Source organism: Marmota marmota, unplaced genomic scaffold (assembly GCF_001458135.2).
Source record: "Marmota marmota marmota unplaced genomic scaffold, marMar, whole genome shotgun sequence".
Taxonomy (NCBI): Eukaryota; Metazoa; Chordata; class Mammalia; order Rodentia; family Sciuridae; genus Marmota; species Marmota marmota.
Window position 1 is genome coordinate 19,332,307 of NW_026000249.1, and position 7,918 is coordinate 19,340,224.

A 7,918-nucleotide genomic window follows, 5' to 3' on the forward strand; every position below is an offset into this window, starting at 1 on the left:
TGGTGTTGGGTAATGTTGTCTTCAAAAATGCCAATGTCATATATGACAAAGGCCAGAAAAATGTCCCAAGTTAAAATAACAAAACCATGACAACTAAAACTAACCTGATCCTAAATTGAATCTTAAGGTTCAGGAAAGATGTCATACAAAAAACGGATCAACAGACAAAAATGAAATATGGATGTTATATTACAAGTATTCTATTCATATTGAATGTACTAAGTGTACTGAATTGATAACTGTTGTGGCTGCATACAGGAATATTCCTAATTTTAGGAATTAGACAATGAAGCTTTTAGAGATAAAGGGTATACAACTTATTCTCAAATAGGTTAGGAAAAATATATATCTTATATATGTGTGCAGACTCAAACGTGCATATATACATATATACACACAGAGAAGAAACGAACTATAAAGCAAACAGGGAAACGTTTTGACATGTGCATCTAGGTAAAAGCTACACAGTATTCTTTGTACTTTTATTTTTGCAATTTCTGTGAGTTTCAAATTACTTACAAATAAAAAGTAAAAACAAAAAGATGAAAACAAAACCCAAATACCAAAAAAAAGCCTGTAGTCTTTTCAAGATCCATGCTTCATTCACTACTGCATTTCCACAGCCCAACCCCAATATCTGCTCAAATACATTAAAAGATGAATTGACTGTACTAAACTATCCTGATAAAACATTATTTGTATTTAGAAATATATATATATATATATACCGTTTTTTTTTCTTTGAGGGGGGACCAGGAATTGAACCCAGGAGCCTTAACCACTGAGCCACACCCCCAGCCCTTTTTATATTTTATTTAGAGACAAGTTCTTGCTAAGTTGCTGAGGCAACCGATCTTCCTATCTCAGTCTCCCAAGCTGCTGGGATTATAGGCATGCACCACCATGCCTGACCTTCCTAACTTGTCCCCCACCCAACCCTTCACAAATACTGGGGGAGCAGAGATCACTTATGTACAGCAAACTGTAAATACTTAGGAAAAAGAAAAATAAGTTCTGGCCACTATATCAATGGGTACATTTTCCCAGTTTGCCCCTTTCAAAAGTATTCCAAATCTGAAATGCTGGGATTCTACTAGATTAATCATCCAGGCTTTAATTTAAAATGCAAATTATTTCAAAGCCCTAAGTAATTATTTAACTTTTTTTTTTCTGAAACAGGGTTTTAATAATCCTCTTTTTTTTTGGAGGGGAGGAGGTACTAGGAATTGAACCCAGGGGTACTTTAGCACTGAGTTTCATCCCCTGTACTTTTTATTTTTATTTATTTTTTAAATAACTTTTTATTGTATTTATTTATTTTTATGTGGTGCTGAGGATTGAACCAAGTGCCGCACGTGTGCTAGGCAAGTGCTCTACCACTGAGCCACAACTCCAGCCCTGTACTTTTTATTTTTTTGAGAGTGGGTCTTGCTAAAATTGCTGAGGGTCTCTCTCAGCTGCCGAGGCTGACCTTGAACTTGCAATCCTCCTGCCTCAGCCTCCCAAGTTACTGTGTTTACACATGAATACCACCTAATAATTGACCTTTTTGATCAAAACAAACACTGCCTGCCACTTTCACAATAAAGCAATCTATAATTTACACTAACCAAAGGAATCTCAGCTAGATAAGTACACTTGCCAAGTCACTGAAGCTCTAAGGCAACACTGTCCAATAAAAATATAAAGCAATTTTAAATGCTCTAGTGACTACATTAAAACATAAAAACAAATAGGTAAAAATAATTTAAAGCTAGTATATAAAAATAATGTCTTAACATGTAATCAATATAACAATTATTGATATTTTACATTATTTTTGTAAAACTAAGTCCTTGAAATCCAGTGTATATTTTATGCTAATAGCACACCTCAGTTCAGACTGTTCACATTTTTCAATGCTCAGTACCCATCTATGGTTAGTAACTATTGTACCAGAGAGTACGGCTCTAAAATTTTAGGATCTTCATTTAAATGAGAAACTAAGACAACTCTTGGATTCCTTAATTCAATATAGGTGGAGCATTCCAAATCCAAAGGTCCAAAATCTAAAATGTTCCAAAATCTGAAACTTTTTGAGCACCAACGCAATGTTCAAAATATTTTTGGGTTTTGGAACATTTCAGATTTTCATATTAGGGATATTCAACCAAAAAAGCCTATGCAAATATTCTCAAATCTAAAAAAATATGACCTCTGGAATACCTTTGGTTCCAAGCACTTTGAATAAGGGATATTTAACTTGTATCTCCTTTGAGGGTATACAAACGACGAGGCATAGGACCTAGCACAGACCAGGTATTCAATATATATTCATTAGGTGAAATGAAAAAAAAATCAGTAACAAGAATGACTAATCAAATCTACTTGTATTTACAGAAATAACTTCCCTACCAGGAAATGATCCCTAACATTTGAGGTTCTGACCATATTCAGAATACCTCATAGCAACTTAATCAAAGCTTCAGTAAAGAGCTTCTCATGTACCCAAAGTCTTAACTTGAGATTTCCTAGTGGCACCAAAAAATTTCCCAACCCCAAAAGCCTTTAATACAAGGACAATATAATTGTCTTTTTATCAGATAGAAGAAAAGATGACAAGAGTCAACAAGGACAGAGAAGTTTCAGATGTCAAAAGCATAGGCTTTGTATATCTCAGAGCTACTGGGAGCTACTGGTTCTTAGATAGTTTTGTCAGCCTCCAGAGATCTCAGGCACTACACCAAGGCCACAGTTACTGTTAATTTTATCACTATTATTAGCTACCATTTACTAAACCACAATGTCATTAGTAGCATATGATTATGTCCAATTTACAAATAAGAAAATGAACTCAAAGAATGAGCAGATGGCAGACTCTTGACTCAAATCCAAGCCTGTCTTCTTCAAAGTCTGCAGTCTTCCCTACATCACTCACTGGTAGATAGATACCAAGGACATCCTCAAGACACATTCCCAATAATTGAGTGCCTTTCTTTCACTGGCAGGGTAAAAAAACACAGCAAACCCTCATTGGTTTATCATCCAAATAAAGAGTTATAGGTATGTGAGGAGGTGGAGGGTTGAGAGGGGGAAGGAATTCTTTAACAAATAAATTTAGCTTTTTCAGGACACACAAAAAACAGTTATAAAGGGAACAAGTTACCTTATATGTACATTTGAAAAATCATATTAAAGAATCTTTCAAATCAAAGCCAACAACTTGCACACCCATAAGATGATTACTATCTGAAAAGATGATTAATAGTAGGCTGACTTTTCACAACAAATAGGATCTAAACTGATAAAGAGCCATGGGTGGTGGCACATGCCTATAATCCCAGCAACTTGGGAGGCTGGGACAGGAGGATTGTGAGTTTAAGGCCAGCTTCAGCAACTCAGAGAGACCCTAAGCGACTTAGTAAGACACTCAAATCCAAGTCTCAAAATATAAAATAAAAAGGGCAAAGGATGTTGCCCAGTGGTAAAGCCCTTAGGCTAAATCCCCAGTACCCTCCCTACAAAAATTGATAAAGATATTTTCCTTAAGGAATTATGTATGTAATCTTAACAGTAGTTGGCACTTTGCCCTCTACATTCACTCACATAAGCACTGATTGACGTGGATAATCATTTAATATTTCATAGTACAATATAACACACTCAAATAAACTTAATTTCTTAAACATTATATAACATTAAAATGTTTTAAAAAGTGATTTCCCTTTTGTGCACAAAGAGGTTAAGTCAACAGCTTACAAACAGAAAATATCCCAGTCAACAAGTTAAGTCAGCTTCCTTTAAAAACACTTAACATTTTACAGTAAAATACTATATTTTTGTGTTTAGTCCCATAGAAAACAACTAAAATGAAAATACTGTTGTCTGTCATATAGTGTTGTACAGATCTGGCCACAATGCAGATCAAAGCACACACTCTATTCTTATCCATAAATATCAATTTATGCACCAGTTACTATGAAAAATATACACTGACTTTAACATTAAAGTGGGCTATTTTTAACCCAATATTAAAACTATTGAATGATGGTTTGACACTTTAAAACTAGGCAGAGGACTCAAACAGTATCTACACCAATGTGACCAAATTCCTGGGACACCCTTGAAACACCCCCACCAAAGAAGCCCAGATGGAATGTGGAGCTGTGTGGGCAGTAACCCTAGATCAAGAAAGAAGAAATACTGAAGGTTTAAGCCCTATGATCACCGTATAGTTCGGGGCCAAGTGAACCAAGAGATTCTGCAGGGTTGAGCCATCATTGCTTGTCAGCTTTGTGGGGACTCTAATTTTTGAAGGCAAGGCAATGTCTGAAGGGACCAGATACTAGGCTCAGCAGTGGCATCATGGAGGCTTCCGTCAGTTGTGCAGCCACCTCCTAATTCAGGACTACTAGCACCACAAGGCAGAGAGGGCTCTGCTTCTGAAAATGCAGCTGCTAGGATTTCTCCCCAAAGAATTTCTCCACCCATAGAGGAAGTTCCCCTACAGGTCTGCTCTGATACCACAATTCCCCACACTTGAGAGAAAATGACGTGGACACTTAAGTGCTTTGTTTCTACAGCCTTTTCTGAGCTCAGCAAATACATAGGATGGTGCCATTACGGCTCAGAGTGCTGTACCTCTGCCAGAATTTTAGCTCACTTCCTAAAATAATTATATTAGAAGTTGCAAACCAATGGTCTGTGGGCCAAATCCAGCCCACAGCCTACAGATCTGCCTGGTTTGGACTTGGTGGTGTTTAAAAAAAAAGTTGAGCTACATTTTAAAATAAGAAAACTTCACATAAAAATTTAGATATCTACTTTTTTCTGAAAATTCAGACCATCTAGCAACTACTGGCAACAACTTGTTGAAGCTAGGGTACCACTCCCCTTTTAGAAAGGCCAAATCAGCTCCAGTCTGCCTAGTTCTTACACTCCCTAGGGATCCTAGATACTGAGGCCTGGCCTTGCTTCATTCACTTACACAGCTGCTGGGTCTGTCACACCAGAAATGTGTTCTAAAAGAGGTTTAAAGATACTATGGTAAGTATCAGTTTAGTCAAATGTGTCCAAAGACATACTATTGAGGCAATAATTTGGGGCATAATTATGAAAGATTGTCTCAGGACAAGGAAAGGAATTTGCTGCCCGGACCCCTTCCATAAAATCCCAGAAGCCCCATGCAGCCCCTAATGGCAATAATAGTTCATAATCACTGCTATCATGTTAACATTGGTGAGATGCCATCTCACAGGTTTGAAGTGTGTCTTGTTTTGAAGAACTTTTAAGAATAAATAAATGAAAGAAACATTCATTTTTCTGATTAGGCTAGCCCAGTAATAACTGTTGAACTAAAACAAGTATGTATACCAGTATAAAGCTTTGAATTTTATCCATTGTTTTCCTGTTTCGGAGGATTTGATTTTAGATACTATTAACTAAATAATATTTACATACCAATAATGGTGCTAAGTGCTTTATCTCATTTTATCCCCAAAATAATCCCATGAGAGAGCTAATAATATCATTCACATTATATAAGTGAGGAAATTTGAGACTCAGAGACAGTAAAAAAAATTTGCCTACTGTCACAATGTTAACAAGTAGCAAAGTTAGAACACAAACTTGAAGTCTAAACTTTTAACCATTATTCTCTTGTACTGCTGGCTACCTGGTAAGAATCTGACAATGTCATAACTATTAAAGACAGGATAAAGCAAGCCTTGCTTTTAAACAGAAGAATATTTGTACTAGACTATGAATTTTTCCAGTTAAATAGCAACAAGCTGTGGCTGATACTGGAGCATAAGCTTTCACTGACAGAGGGTTAGAGTTCCAATTTCAAGATTACTTTTTGTTCATATATTAAGAGTGCTACCAAATAACAACAGGTTAGGAAATAATAATTGCTATTTTCCCTAAATGAGTCTTCTGAATAATATATATATATATTTTTTGGTACTAGGGATTGAATCCAGGGGCCGTCTACCACTGAGCCCCACCCAAGCTTTTTAAAATTTTTTATTTTGAGACAGGGTCTTGCCAAGTTGCTTAGGGCCTCCCCAAGTTGCTGAGGCTGGCCTTGAACTTTCGATCCTCCTGCCTCAGCCACCCGAGCCACTGGGATTACAGGCGTGTGCCACCATGCCCAGCAACGTTCCAAATAATTTCAAAAACAATCATCTTATAGGATATTCATTACAGTGGAAACCATTTTGAAATCATCACAATATTCACTACATCTATCTCATATTGTTACATTCTAAAAAGAGAAATGAGACCCAAATAATGTTTATATTAAAATAGAACTGAAACATTTTCAAATTAAATATAACCCCCAAGAAACAGAAGCATAATCAGATATCATTTAACTGTAACACCACCCCAAATGAATATTTATTTGTCAATTGCAACCTATACACAGAAATATTTATAGATATGCATAAATATGTAGGTAGCAAACGCACAGAATTCCAGCCAAGAAAGGCAAGAAGGAACAATACCCCAGTTTTCTAACAGCATTCTCTAATAAAAGGAACCAGGGCCCTATAGAGAAATGGCTGATTCTAGAACTGGGTCAGGAAATATACAAGATAAGCCTGAAGCATCTTGTAGTACCAGAGAATATGGAAGTACTCAAACAAAACTACACATTATTTCAACCACAAGAATGGGATCATAGTTAGAATAAGTTATACTTCATGTATGTATAATATGTCAAAATGCATTCTACTGTCATGTATTTCTAAAAAGAATTAAAAAAAAAATCCACGATCATGGGGACATGACAAAACAACTGAAGGATCTCCCAATGGCCAAAGCGGGAAAAACTGGAACATCAAAACAAATAAAATAGTATTAGATTATAATTCAAGCTGTAAAATAAATATCCACAAACCCATACTGATATAAAAAATGGTTAAGTAAATGGGCAGGTGGAAGATGAATCTCTCTGTTGACACTGAAGTATTCCAAATAATTTATGTGGATCATTTACCCAAGGAAGAGGAGCATACCTTCCCACTTCTTAATGTGCACTGTTGTTAGTATGTACTTTGGATGTGATGGGATAAGAATGTCAAAAGGCACTTAATCTTGTGGTCTTCTCAAAAATCCATAACTCTATTCTAACCATGAGAAAAACATCTAAGTAATCCCATCTGAGGCATATTCTTAAAAATGCCTGATCAGTACTCCTCAAAACTGTCCAGGTCATTAAAAACAAGGAAAGTTAAGAAAGTGTCACAGCCAAGAGAAGCCTAAGGAGACATAATAACCAAATGTGATGTGGTTTCCTACATGTAATCTTGAAACACACCAAAAAATATCAGATTAAAAACTAAGAAAATCCAAATAATATAGATTTTAGTTAATTAAAATAGTTTAGTATTGGTTCATTAATTGTAACAAATGCATCAAGCTAACATAGGGTATTAATAATACTGGGAATTATGTATAGGATCTATGGGGACTCTCCATACCAGTTTCTCAATTTTGCTGTAAAAATAAAACTGTTACTTAAAAAAGTGTTTAAAATTAGGAAGAAAAAAATACCTCAATATGGTCTGTGAACCCTGGCCCAGGAGTTTTTAAGTTCACATCTCTGGCTCTGAAAATGCCTTCTTTTCAGTAGTCTACAAATCTGCAAAAATGAAAAGATAATTATCTTTTTGTTAATTTCCCAACTCAATATGGAAAATGACAAAAACTAGTAAAGTTCTGGTGCCTTAAAGTAACAGCAGACAGAATGCTAGAGCACACTTTTATGGCTGGTGGCTCTTTCCCAAGTATCATCATAAGCGAAATCTTCCACTTTTCTTTTAGATCATTTTAGATCAAAAATATCTTCTATAGTGGGGTTGGGGACATAGCTCAGTGGTAGAGTGCTTACCTTGCATGCACAAAGCCCTGGGTTCAATTCATAGCCCCCCCCCCC

At 35.9% G+C, this 7,918-nt stretch overlaps 1 protein-coding gene across 4 annotated transcripts in view; it reads right to left on the bottom strand.

The window, feature by feature from the left end:
• The window catches only part of Tab3 (TGF-beta activated kinase 1 (MAP3K7) binding protein 3), a 37,362-nt gene that overhangs the window by 25,947 nt on the left and 3,497 nt on the right, over positions 1–7,918 (bottom strand). For all 4 annotated transcript variants that reach the window (XR_007344726.1, XR_007344727.1, XM_015488102.2 and 1 more), the window contains exon 2: positions 7,537–7,624. The gene's annotated coding sequence lies outside the window, so the exon portion shown is untranslated. The remainder of the gene's footprint in view (positions 1–7,536; positions 7,625–7,918) is intronic.